Source organism: Myotis brandtii, unplaced genomic scaffold, assembly GCF_000412655.1.
Source record: "Myotis brandtii unplaced genomic scaffold, ASM41265v1 scaffold529, whole genome shotgun sequence".
Lineage (NCBI taxonomy): Eukaryota > Metazoa > Chordata > Mammalia > Chiroptera > Vespertilionidae > Myotis > Myotis brandtii.
In genome coordinates, this window is record NW_005369934.1 from 914,522 (window position 1) to 926,858 (window position 12,337).

Here is a 12,337-nt window from a genome sequence, read left to right on the forward strand (position 1 = left end):
GGGTGGCGCCGCAACCTCCCCATTGACCCTGCCTTGAGTGTGACAGCGGGCGGTGCCCCAACCCCCCAATCTGCCCTACCCTGAGCGTGACTGAGGGTGGCATCGCAACCTCCCAATCCGCCCTGCTCTGTGCATGACAGGGGGCGGCGCCCCAACTCCCCAATCAGCCCTGCTCTGAGCCCGACCAGGGGCTGCACCTAGGGATTGGGCCTGCCCTCTGCCACCCAGGAGCAGGCCTAAGCCAGCAGGTCGTTATCTCCTGAGGGGTCCCAGACTGCAAGAGGGCACAAGTGGGGCTGAGGGACCCCCTCCCCCTCCCCCGAGTGCACAAACTTTTGTGCACCGGGCCTCTAGTAAGAAAATAAAAAGCATTAGTAAAATACTGATAAAGCTTTTTCCGGAAGATCAGTATTTTTCACCAAAGAACTATTTTTCCATGGCACAGAATTCCACATCCAAATGTGCCAAATTCCACATCCAAATGTTGCCAGTAAAGGTTTTCAGAGCCCAACACGAACAATACTCAGTTAATGATGACATAATAATGTGTATACCAAGTCTCTCAGCCAAAAATTAAAATGTGAGAAACTTGCACTTGGATGACTTTTGTAACAATGCACTTTCCAACATGTTGATGCTGTTTGCCCAAGATGACCGAAACTTCTCTCATGAATGTCCCCAGGTTATCTGTTGGTACATAATAAGTTACATCAAGTTTCAAGGGATGAAGCAGCAACCTTCTTATTGTGCTCACTGATTCCATGGTCAGAAATTCGAACAGGTGCTCACAGAGATGGCTTCTCTTTTCTTTGGTGTCTGGGACCTGAGGTGGGAAGACTCAAACAACCGAGGTTGACTGGAATGGCTGAGGGTTGGAATCACGGGGCGGCTCCATGCTGGGCACCTGGGCTGGGCTCAGCTGGCACTGTGGACTGTCATGCTCACAGTGGCCTTTCCATGTGGCTTGGGCTTTTCACAGCGTGGTGGCTAGGTTCCCAAGGAAGCACCCCAAGAAAGAGGGTTCCACATTTTGAATCTCAGACAATCATTTTCTTGGAGGCATGTGGCATCTTGGGGTCAGGCATGGGTTTAAATCTCTGCTCTCCCACTACGTGAAAGAACTCAGCATGTTTTCTTCTTTCTCTTCTTCCCTCTGTGTTGATAACTTATCTGAGTTTCAGTTTCTTCATCTGTGCAGTGAATAGTGTGGCAAAATGGAATGTAAACTTCTTTCTCCCTCTGTGAGATGAATAATTAACTATTTGGCAATAGAGTAGGTAATGTTGTAATTTTGCATAAGGAGCCCACGAGACTCCTGGGAGGGAAGGGGCCAGGATTTTTGACTGCTCTCTGATTTCAATTTTTCTATGATTCAAGTCAGCAAACCTGTCAGAGTGGACCAGGGTTGCCTTGAGCAGGGTCCAGGGACAGGAATAGGTGATACAAATCCTAAAATAAAATAAAAGATGATTGTAGAAAGAGAGGACTGGGCTGGTCACAACTACTGGTTTGGAGAAGCAAAGGGAAACATGCTTTTGCTTTCTATGTGAACCACGTGAGAGGGCTGCAAGGTTGTGCCTGGGCTACTCTGGCTCAGAGCCCCTGTGACTGAACTTTGCACCAGGAGAGAAGAGGGCAGGTATCTTCTGCTTTTCCCTGAGAAAGCTCCAGGATGCAGGACATTTGGGAGAGCCAGAAATCCAACAGTGGATGAAACAAGAACGATGCCCTCTAGTGGTGGAAGAGAAGTTCTCCCGGCTGTCCCTGTGGTTGCCTCTCATTTCTGAGGCAGCTCCTGGAGCCCTGGTTTAAGAGTTAATGTGTTTCTGGTGTCAATCATGAGGTTTCTCAGCCTTAAGATGACTCTTTTTGAGTTGTAGCTTCAGAGGAATTCATAGGTCTGGGCCTTTGAATCCTTTTTCAGTGGTTCTCAACCTTCTGGCCCTTTAAATACAGTTCCTCATGTTGTGACCCAACCATAAAATTATTTTCGTTGCTACTTCATAACTGTAATGTTGCTACTGTTATGAATCATCATGTAAATATCTGATATGCAGGATGGTCTTAGGCAACCCCTGTGAAAGGGTCATTCGACCGCCAAAGGGGTCGCGACCCACAGGTTGAGAACCGCTGCTTTAGATACTGGCTGAAACCTTGAGCATATCAGAGAATGGAGTCTGGGGTGGGTGAAAAGTGGCAGGCCACGGGACCCTAGAACATATACAAGAAACCATAATTACAAATGTAAAATAGAACAAAAATAGCACTGTTTCTGTTGTTGTAAAGATTACATAAATAAAAATACATATATATGTAAATGGGCCAGCATAGTACTTGGCCTTTATTAGGAGCTAAATTAGCATTGTTTCCTTCCCATTCTTCTCCCTTTTTCATCTCTCTCTCTTCTTTCTTACAGGGGAAAAGCGTGGATTTGGGGGTCAAACACACCTGATTTTTAAATTCTGACTCCTTTATTTGCTAGTTGTAATGTTCGGCTAGTCTCCTAAACTTTCTGAGACTTAGTTTTGTCATTAGTAAACCAGTTGAAAAATAATTTCACTAGTTTAGTAAAATTAAAATAAAGTTATGAAAATTGAATAAGATGATTCTGTCCCTTTTCCAATGTATTTCTCTTATCTCTCCTTTATTACACACTCAACAAAAATTCATGTCCATTTTATAGTTCTACCTTTCAGGGAATTTCAGATGCCTTCTTCTCTGCCTTTCCTGGTTGGCACTGGCCTTGATAACCATTTCTTTGGGACCACCCATGTTTCCTCTACTGAATTTCCCCAAATATCCCAGAGTGAACACCCAAGGGGCCTTACTCACTTCCTTCCTTTCTGCAGAACAAGGTCACCTCCTGTAAATTTTGGAATGTGTCCATTTGAGGCCTACTCTGCTTTTATGTTCATCATTGAACTCCTACCTCAGAGGAATAAATAGGCCACAGGGTTAAGATTGAGTGGTTTTTTTCTCCCCAGTTAGATATTATTATTACCATCAGGGACATGAAAACAATTAGGTATCCCATAGAAGCACCCAAGTGCTCAGCATATGCCACAGTATTTATTGGGTGACTTGGAATGAAGGCCTCCCTATGATCAAAGCCCTTGAATCCAAGGGCTCCAAGAGTTTTCCTGGTCCCAACCCCTACTCTAGGGTTTGCCTGAATTGAGAGCAACTCTACTTCAGGAGCAGTGATCCATGAGCTTTCCATATTTACCCTACCATTGGGCCAGATTTGCTATATAACATGTAATTGATAGCAATGTTAATCCAACTTATTGCCTTCATTCTAGCTCCTATCCAAATGTAGCTCCTTGAGACAGCACAATTTTCCAACTTAGCCTAGCAGTTACTCTGTCTTTTATTTTGGTATTGAACTCAAATAAGAGTCTTTTAAGCATTCAAATGACAACTTGTGGGGCATGAAAAGTGTTGGAATGACATTGGAATGAAAGACACTGCCTCACACTGTGAACAGATGATTTCATTATCTGGGTCTGTTATCAAGGTTTCTCTTACAATTATGGAGAAACTACATCCTTACCAGTACTTGTTATTGTCTGTCTTTTTTATTACAGCCACCCTAGTGGGTATGAAGTGCTATTTCATTATTCTTTTGATTTGTACTTCCCTGATGGCCAATGATGTTGACCCATCCTATGCTATCCTAGAACAATTATTCTTTTTAGTATGTTTATTGGCCACTTGTGTATCTTCTTTGGAGAAATCTCTATTCAGATCCTTTGCCCATTTTAAAGTTGGATTGTCTTTTTATTAATAACCTATCATGGTTCTTTATATTTTTATGTACAAGTCTCTTATTAGGCATATGATTTGCAAATATTTTCTCTCATTTTTATGGGCTATCTTTGCTCTTTCATGGTCTCCTTTGAAGCACAATTTTTAATTTTGATGATGTCTATTTTGTTTATTTATTTTGTTGCTTATACTTTTGGTGTCATAGTCTCAAATTTTGGCATATGAGACTTACACATTGATCTGGGTAAGCAAGAAGAACAATACACACACATACATAACCTTAGACTGAGATTAGGTGTCAGGAAACCCACTTTCTCTCCCCAATCCTTTCCTTTAATGACACTACAAATGAAAGAAGAGTATCCCACTGATACCAGGCACATGTACTTTGAGGTCAATCCCCTTTGTGGGTTGTTCTAGATCTCTCACATTCTAGCAATAATGATCAGTTGAAGGTCATTTAGGAATCCACCAAGAGGACTAAATCAATCTGTAATTTTTAACTCTCCAAAGGGGAATTGGAATAATACCCAAATGATGTTGATGAATAAGTTGATATCCCCTGGAAGAGAAGTCCCAGATGTTACCATATGATTTTATCCTTTGCTTGCATCTCAGGAAAATAAATAAATATAGATCCTTTTGGTTCCTGAAAGAATCAGGAACCAAAAAAATACTGACGGGAAGGAGTGGTGAGCCAACTAGCACAGCATTAAAGGAGATGGTGATAAATGTAAAAATCTGTAGCTGAGGTTCAAGAACCTGATTCTGAGGGGTACGAATCCAGCAGACATGTCTTAATGATGGCATATGCGAGAGTCATCTGCGTGAAAAAGATGACAATGTGGGAGTCATGTGGAAAGCAAGTAATTGATTTACTCTGATCTGGTCACTGACACTCACCACATGGAGAAACAGAGAGACAAGCAAGTTGAAACAAGCTCAGAAGAGAGTGGTTAGGGTGGTGACAGGACTTGACACCATGTCATGCAAACAGTCAAGAAACGAAGGGTGCTTGGACTGGAAAGACAAGACTCACAGACATCTTAGTGTCCAGCCAAGAGGCTAATGTGAAAGTTTACTTTAACTTGTTCTGCTTGGCTCCATGCGGTTGATGATGAAAATGAATAGAGCATCAAGGCCACAGACACTTGGTTTACTTTAAGAAAGGGTGTTGCATAACTGTAATGGCTGATCTGAGGGGAAGTAAATTTCTGTCACTGAGGGTATTTATGCAGAAGCTGAAAGATCAATTATAGTAGGGATTTAGGCATAGGCAGTATGGTTGCATTAATAACCTCTAAGCTTGCATTGAAACTGGAAATCCTGACTATGTGATTCTAACATTTCTGTGTCTAGTTGAACATTTGGTACTTGTGAAATATTGGAATCAGCATGATGAAGAAGGCCCAAACTCAAATTTTGGCATATGAGATTTCAACATTGATCTGGGCAATGTAGCCCAAGATGGTTGGTAGTGTGTAATGTGCAATGGGATAGTATTTTATTGTGGTGGTTCTGCGTATGAGCTACACAAAAGTATGCTGGAACCAGTTCACACCAGTTTGTGAGAGTTCACTGTGCACATTTCTTCACAACTTGGCATAAAGAGACTTGGTGTTGGCAGCTTGAAACTGGCCATTTCCACCACAGAAAGTGGAAAACACTACAAATCAGGGCATTTTGTGCTCTCTGGAAAGCTGATTGTTAAACATTTATCAGTAGAACCATTAATATATATATTTTATATACTAGTAAACGCTAGTGTATAAAACAAAGGAAACAAAGGAAGACTGAGTTAGGGGGATGGGGCCCTAAGTTATACCCTCTTTGCTTCCCCCCTTCCTAGTGCATGTCCTTTCCCCATAAAGGGCTTAAAGGCTTCTCTGTGGCACTCTATAATTCCATAGGATTTAAAAATCTCCGGAAAAAAAATCCTTTCTGCTCACGCTATGACTGGATTCTTCTAACCGTTACTAGACCTAAGAGAACAGACATAAAACAGCAGGATTTCCCTTGGTTTTATGAGACTGTTTTTAAACTGCAATGCCAAAGGGATCAGTCTGAGAACACTGGGAACAGTGAGCTTCCTCGCGTTGTAAATGTCCTTCATGGAATTGTGAATTTTCTCTTGTGATGCAGGCCAGCCCCATGTGTAGTCATGAGTTTACATGTTGTGAAGACACCCCAAAACTTCCTATCAGCATGTTACTTTTTTAGTTTGCTAGACTAGAAACTTGAGACTCGGAGGGAATAAGATTTGCTGGGATGTTGCAACGTGTGGAGGGTAAGGGCTACTGAAAGGCGGGTTTAAATGATCAACAGACCTTTGGATGGGCTCCTAAAAAGCAGAGGGGCCATAACAGGGTAGCTACCCAAGGGCAATCTTTGTCCATTTGCTCTTTTTTCTTTTGCACGGCATTGCGTATTTCCTGCAGTGTCTGAAAATGGTCCTAGGGGGTCCCACAGAGGCTCTCAGGGTGCTGGGACATCAGTTCTGGCACCTTTTCTTGACATGCTTGAGGTGACTCCGATGTTTTCAGGGTGTCCATAGGTCGGACAATAGGAGCATGAGCGGCACGATCTGCTGCAGAACTTATGAAATCAAATTGACTTTATCACTGATTGCAGGATCCCTTTTCTTCTCAGAAGAAGTGATATACGTGCATATGTTATGTCGGATAATTTCAACTGAATTTCTCTTGTGCTCTGGACTCTGATTTGTTTCATCTCACTCTTCCCATTTTCCCCAGAATCACAATGGCTTTATTTTCCTTTCAAGGTCTTTCCTTGACTTTGCCCCTGGCTTCCCTTATATCAGGTTCTCATCTTCAGAGGGAGGGGCCGAACCATGGCTAGCTAGAGTGTAGCTCTTATCTCTCTACCCACACTCCTTCCTGCTCCCTTCTCTTGCCAAACTTCCCGGTTCACTCTGCCCTCTCAGTCCCTCAGCTGGCCGTGGACTTGAGCCTTTTCCCACCCCTCATGCTAGAACCTGCCTTCTGAAATGCACTGCCAAGAACGCTCTCCTTCCTTGGGTTCACACTGCTATCTTGTCTTCTGCCGGCTGAGATTCAGCCTCCATTTCTCACCTGATATTTGTGTCTTTCACTTAAGTTAGTTAAAGGAAAGGCTTTTATATTTGCACCGGAGCTATGTCACTTTCAGATATTAAGCACACATCGTAAGATGAAGTAGAATGCCATTTTCTGTGTCTTTACAGTTAAATGGTTTGGACTATTTTGGTTTCTTCTAAAATGCATAGAAGAAAAAAATTAAAAAGTCCCAAATAATTAACAAAAATTGATTTAGACTTATGAAAAGTAAATATTATTCTTTTCTTAGAACACAGATCAGAAGTAGGGGCTGCCTGGTTATATTGCTCCAATCCACAGGGACAAGCAACACTCCCTTACCATGAAATGCAATTTTGCAATGAATTTAGGAAGATAATTTTTTTATCAAACAAAAACTGTGTTCATCAGGTGTAACTTTTCAAATCTAATGATCTGACACCTAGTGTTAGTTTTGAGTACTGCTAACTTTTCACAAAGTATATTAAGAGAGTCTCCATATTTTGTAATGAATTTAGGAAGATAATTTTTTTATTAAACAAAATCTGTGTTCATCAGGCGTAACTTTTCTCATCGAATGATCTGACACCTAGTGTTAGTTTTGAGTACTGCTAAGTTTTCACAAAGTATATTAAGAGAGTCTCCATTTTAAAAATTCCACTTCATTTTCTTACATACCCTGTGAGGTTTATTCAGGTTATGACATGGTCTCAGGATGGATATAACCTTCTCTTTGGTATTCAAGGTAAACAATGGGACTTACAGTCAGGAGGCTGGGCTCCAGTCTTGGCCCTGACGAGCTCCTATGACTTTTGTTAAGTTTGTTTTCTTCTTCGAGTCTGTCTGAGAGTTACCATTGGTAAAATGTGAATATCTTACTTATTCTAGGTCTTTTCAAATTTTAGCACCCTATGAGATGTCTTTTAACAGATGTATATGCAAGCTCTATTTTGAAGCTTGGAATATGTTGTTCACTGAATAAACTAGCAAATAAAAAAAGTTATTAATTGAAGAAGCATGGTTGTTTTGTGTGGGGTTTTTTTTTTTTTTTGCTAAAATAAATCCAAAAACTGATGTTACAGTTATAGCAAGAAACTAAAAGAGGATTTTAATGACTTATTCAAAGCCTAACCCTCACAATTATTTTTGTAAGCTAACTTTGTACATTTGAGAGTTTGGTTAAAAAAGAAAAAGCCAGGCGTCTCATAAGATACTGAAATACATTTATTTTTCTATTTATTATGCTGTCTAAAGAAATAAATACTTAGACAAGTTCTTTCAATTGTATTAAACTTAAACTTTAGCTTTCTTAAAGTCCACCCTGAAAACTCAAGGATTCTGGATAGAAACCTCATTCCATTTTATTCCTTCCAAATTATTTATTATTAGGTATATTTTCTTTTTTAAAAAATATATTTTTATTGATGTCGGAGAGGAAGAAGAGGGGAGAGAGAGATAGAAACATCAATGATCAGAGAAAAGTCATTGATCAGCTGCCTCCTACACGCCCCCTACTGGGGATCGAGCAACTTGGGCATGTGCTCTTGACCAGAATGGAGCCCAGGGCCCTTCAGTCTGCAGGCCGACACTCTATCCACTGAGCCAAGCCAGCTAGGGCTTTTGGTATACTTTCTTTTGTTCTCTTGCAGTTAAAATTAAACGCACTAGTCTCTTTTATTAGCACATAATTTGTCTTGATTTCTTGGCAACAGAGAAGACACTTTCTATTTAACCCCTATTGCCAGATAAACAACTCTTCCAACAACAACACACACATATATACTCTCACACACATATACACAGACATATTCACACACATATACATATATATTCACACACATACACATCTCTCTAAAATGTAAGGTGACTGAAAGCATTTTTTTAGTATTTTGGTGTTGAAAGGGCCTCTCTCAGCAAGGTGCATATGCATAGGGGGATCTGGCCCAAAATGAGTAGAAAAATGACATGTGACTTATAAAGGTTGGTTTTAATACCTGTAATGAATTTTATCTTTTCCACACCTACGCCTGTTCTACTCCTGATTTCTGCTTTATTTTAAAAGTACTATGCAAAAGCCTTGTCACTCCCATATGTATGTCAAATAATCAGAACGAGTTACTTTGTACATTAAAAATGCAGATCCCGCCCTAACCAGTTTGGCTCAGTGGATAGAGCGTCAGCCTGCGGACTGAAGGGTCCCAGGTTCGATTCCGGTCAAGGGCATGTACCTTGGTTGGGGGCACATCCCCAGTAGGGGGTATGCAGGAGGCAGCTGATCGATGTTTCTTTCTCATCCATGTTTCTAACTCTCTATCCCTCTCCCTTCTCTGTAAAAAAATCAATAAAATATATTTTAAAAAAATGCAAATCCCATGTGTTTTTCTGTCACCCAATCAAAGAATAGCACTTATCTCTCCTGAGTAACAATAGGTCAAAGCTCAATAGAGTGTATTGTGTATAACACTGTATAAAGGTAATTATTGTTTTCAGTAATGACTGCAAGGCACTATAAAACACTGAACTGCTTTCTGCAATGAAGATTGAACTTTACTCATGAAAAGTTCAGCATTGTGACTGTAATTGAGTTCAGTTCCTTAAAAACCAGCAAGCTTCTGTAAACACATAATTGTATATACCAGTATGTGCATAAGTTATAGTACATATTTTTAGAATGTGATTAGATAGATTATCCTATGCTGCAACATTTTGGAAAAAGGAGTTTCACATATCTACCTTTAATATACCACATGGAGCATGACATGAATATTCTCTTCTCTCTGACCATATCAAGGAACCACCGTTTGAAAATCCTTTTGCTAGCATGAATGCCGTGATTCTATCTTCACCAGAGTGGAAAACAAACATTACTCTGCAGATTAAAATGAAGAGCCCTTAGTAGTGAGTATTTCCAGACAGAATATCACTGTACTGAATATCACATTGATTTATTCTATGCATCTATCCAGATACTTTTCTTCATTATAAAAATTACATTTGTATCATAATTTTCTTCTACAATCCTGCTTTTATTAAATAGTTTAACTAGTTGTATATCCTAAGTGTCCAGTAGATGGCAGTACATGCACTATGATCCACAGAACATCGTCTTAAATCCTAACTGCAGTTAATTTTTTTAAATCTGCATGTTGGAAACTTTGATAAAGTTTCACATAGTGATGTGAAACACAATGTTAAGCTACTTTTGCTATTAATTTTTATCCTTAAAGAACCAATATAAATGGAACATATATTTGCGTTTTGGTTCAGGTTACTTGAAAAAGATTTTGGCACAATAAAACAAAAGAAATGATTAGCTTAAAACATCCCCAAGCCCTGATGGATCAAAGCAATGAACCAATTTTCTGTCAGTTTTCTTCATGTTTTAAAGAGGAGCAGGCTGGAGGATGTGATTTGCAGCCGAGACGCTGCCCTTTAAATGTGACCACCAGCATACCAGGGGGTGCTTTGTTCTTAGAAAGTTCCCTCTCTCTGTTGAAGAAGCAACTGATGAGTGATTGTAGGAATCTGTATCAATGTTCAATACTGCAAAGTGGCCGTTATACAAATGGCCAATCTGATTTGTTGAAGGGGAAATATGGGGAGGGTGGGGGAGAAAAAGGAATGTTTTCCCCTAAGGGACTGGAATGTCCAAGGGGACCTTTGCCTGGGGGGTGGTTTGTTTCTATTTCAGAAGACCCAGGCAAGAGAAAGAACCTGTCCTTGTCCACCGGAGAACACAGAGGAAAAAATCATTGCTTCCAGGTGTCAGTGCATTCCGAGATCTGTTGTGAAATAAGCAAGTGTGGAGCTGCTGGAGGCGGTGAGGCTTCCCTGAGTCAGAGGAAGGTCAAGGAGAACCACTCCTGGTCAAAGAATCAGGAAGGTACTAGGAGAGGTCACTGGTTCTGTGGGAAGCCAAGGGGTGTGTGGCCTGATGGGAAGAGCATGTAGTAAAAATCAGGGCAAGTGAGAGGAGAGGACTCAAGGTTAAGTCTTCACACATGCCATTAGCTTGATTCCCAAGGCTCTTCTCCCCTCCACTTTCCACCAGGCCAGCATATGCTCCGTCCTCATGTCTCAACCTAAGAGTAAATATTTATTTGATCAGTGAATGAATGATCATGCATAGAAAATTATCGGACTATCCCAAGACTAAAAGTGTGAAGACACAACAAGGCAGCAAGTACAACCCTGGTAAGAGACACAGGGGAGAGCTTGTCCAGAGAAAGGGTAGCCAGCTCTTGCCACCCTGAGAAAAGCCATGGAGTCCACTGGCCCACCATAAGGAGGCATGGAGGTCAGGAGAAGAGCTTAAGAGGAGATCAAGAAATTCCACTCTGCATATTTATCCAGAGGACTTGAAAGCAGGGTTTTGAAGAGATATTTGAACACTCATTTTCATAGCAGCAGTATTAACAATGGCCAAAAGGTGGAAGTGATCCAAATGCTTTTAAAACTTGAGTGGATACACAATGTCTGGTATATATGTAACCATGATCATATACTGCATTTTCATTTATTGACTTTTTTGAATTGTTTTCTTTTTTCTCTATTTTTTTATTGTGGTAAAATCCACATCACATAAGATTTACTGTCTTAACCATTTTAAGTGTACAGTTCAGAGGTATTAAATGTATTCATAAACTGTACAATCATCACCGTCATCCGTCTCCAGAATTTTTTTCATCCTGCAAAATGGAAACTCTGTGTCCATTAAACAACACCTCCCCATGACTCACTTCCTGCAGCCTCTGGTGAGACCACCATTTCACTCTCTGTTTCTGAGTTTGGGTTTTATTAGATTCCATCTACAATGAATCATGCAACATTTGTCTGTCCGTATCTGGCTTATTTCACTTAGCATAATGTTGTCCCCCAGTTTCATCCATGTTGTCACAAATGGTAGAATTTCCATTTATTGAGGCTGAATAATATTCTGTTGTATGTTTGTACATTTTCTTTATCCATTCATCCATTGATGGACATTTGGATTGCTTTCATATTATGGCTATTGTGAATAATTCTGCAATGAACATGGAAATGCTGATAGCTTTTTGAGAGACTATTTTCATTTCCTTTCTTTTAAAACTTTACTGTTGAAAGTGTTACAAATCCCCCACCACTTGACCCTCTCTACCCCTCTCCAGCCTTCCCTGCACTATTGTTTGTTCATGACTATGCATATATGCATATAAGTTCTTTGTTTAATCCAGTGATGGCAAATCTTTTGAGCTCGGCGTGTCAGCATTTTGAAAAACCCTAATTTAACTCTGGTGCCGTGTCGCATATAGAAATTTTTTGATCTTTGCAACCATCTACACTAATAAAAGAGAAACATGGTAATTAGCGTACGACCGCTACCCTTCCCATTGGCTAATCAGCATATCCTTATGCAAATTAACTGTCAGCCAAGATGGCGGCCGACAGCCAGGCAGCTGGAAGCGAACATGAGGCTCGCTTGCTCCAGTGACTGCAGACTCCAACGTTCCCCGCCT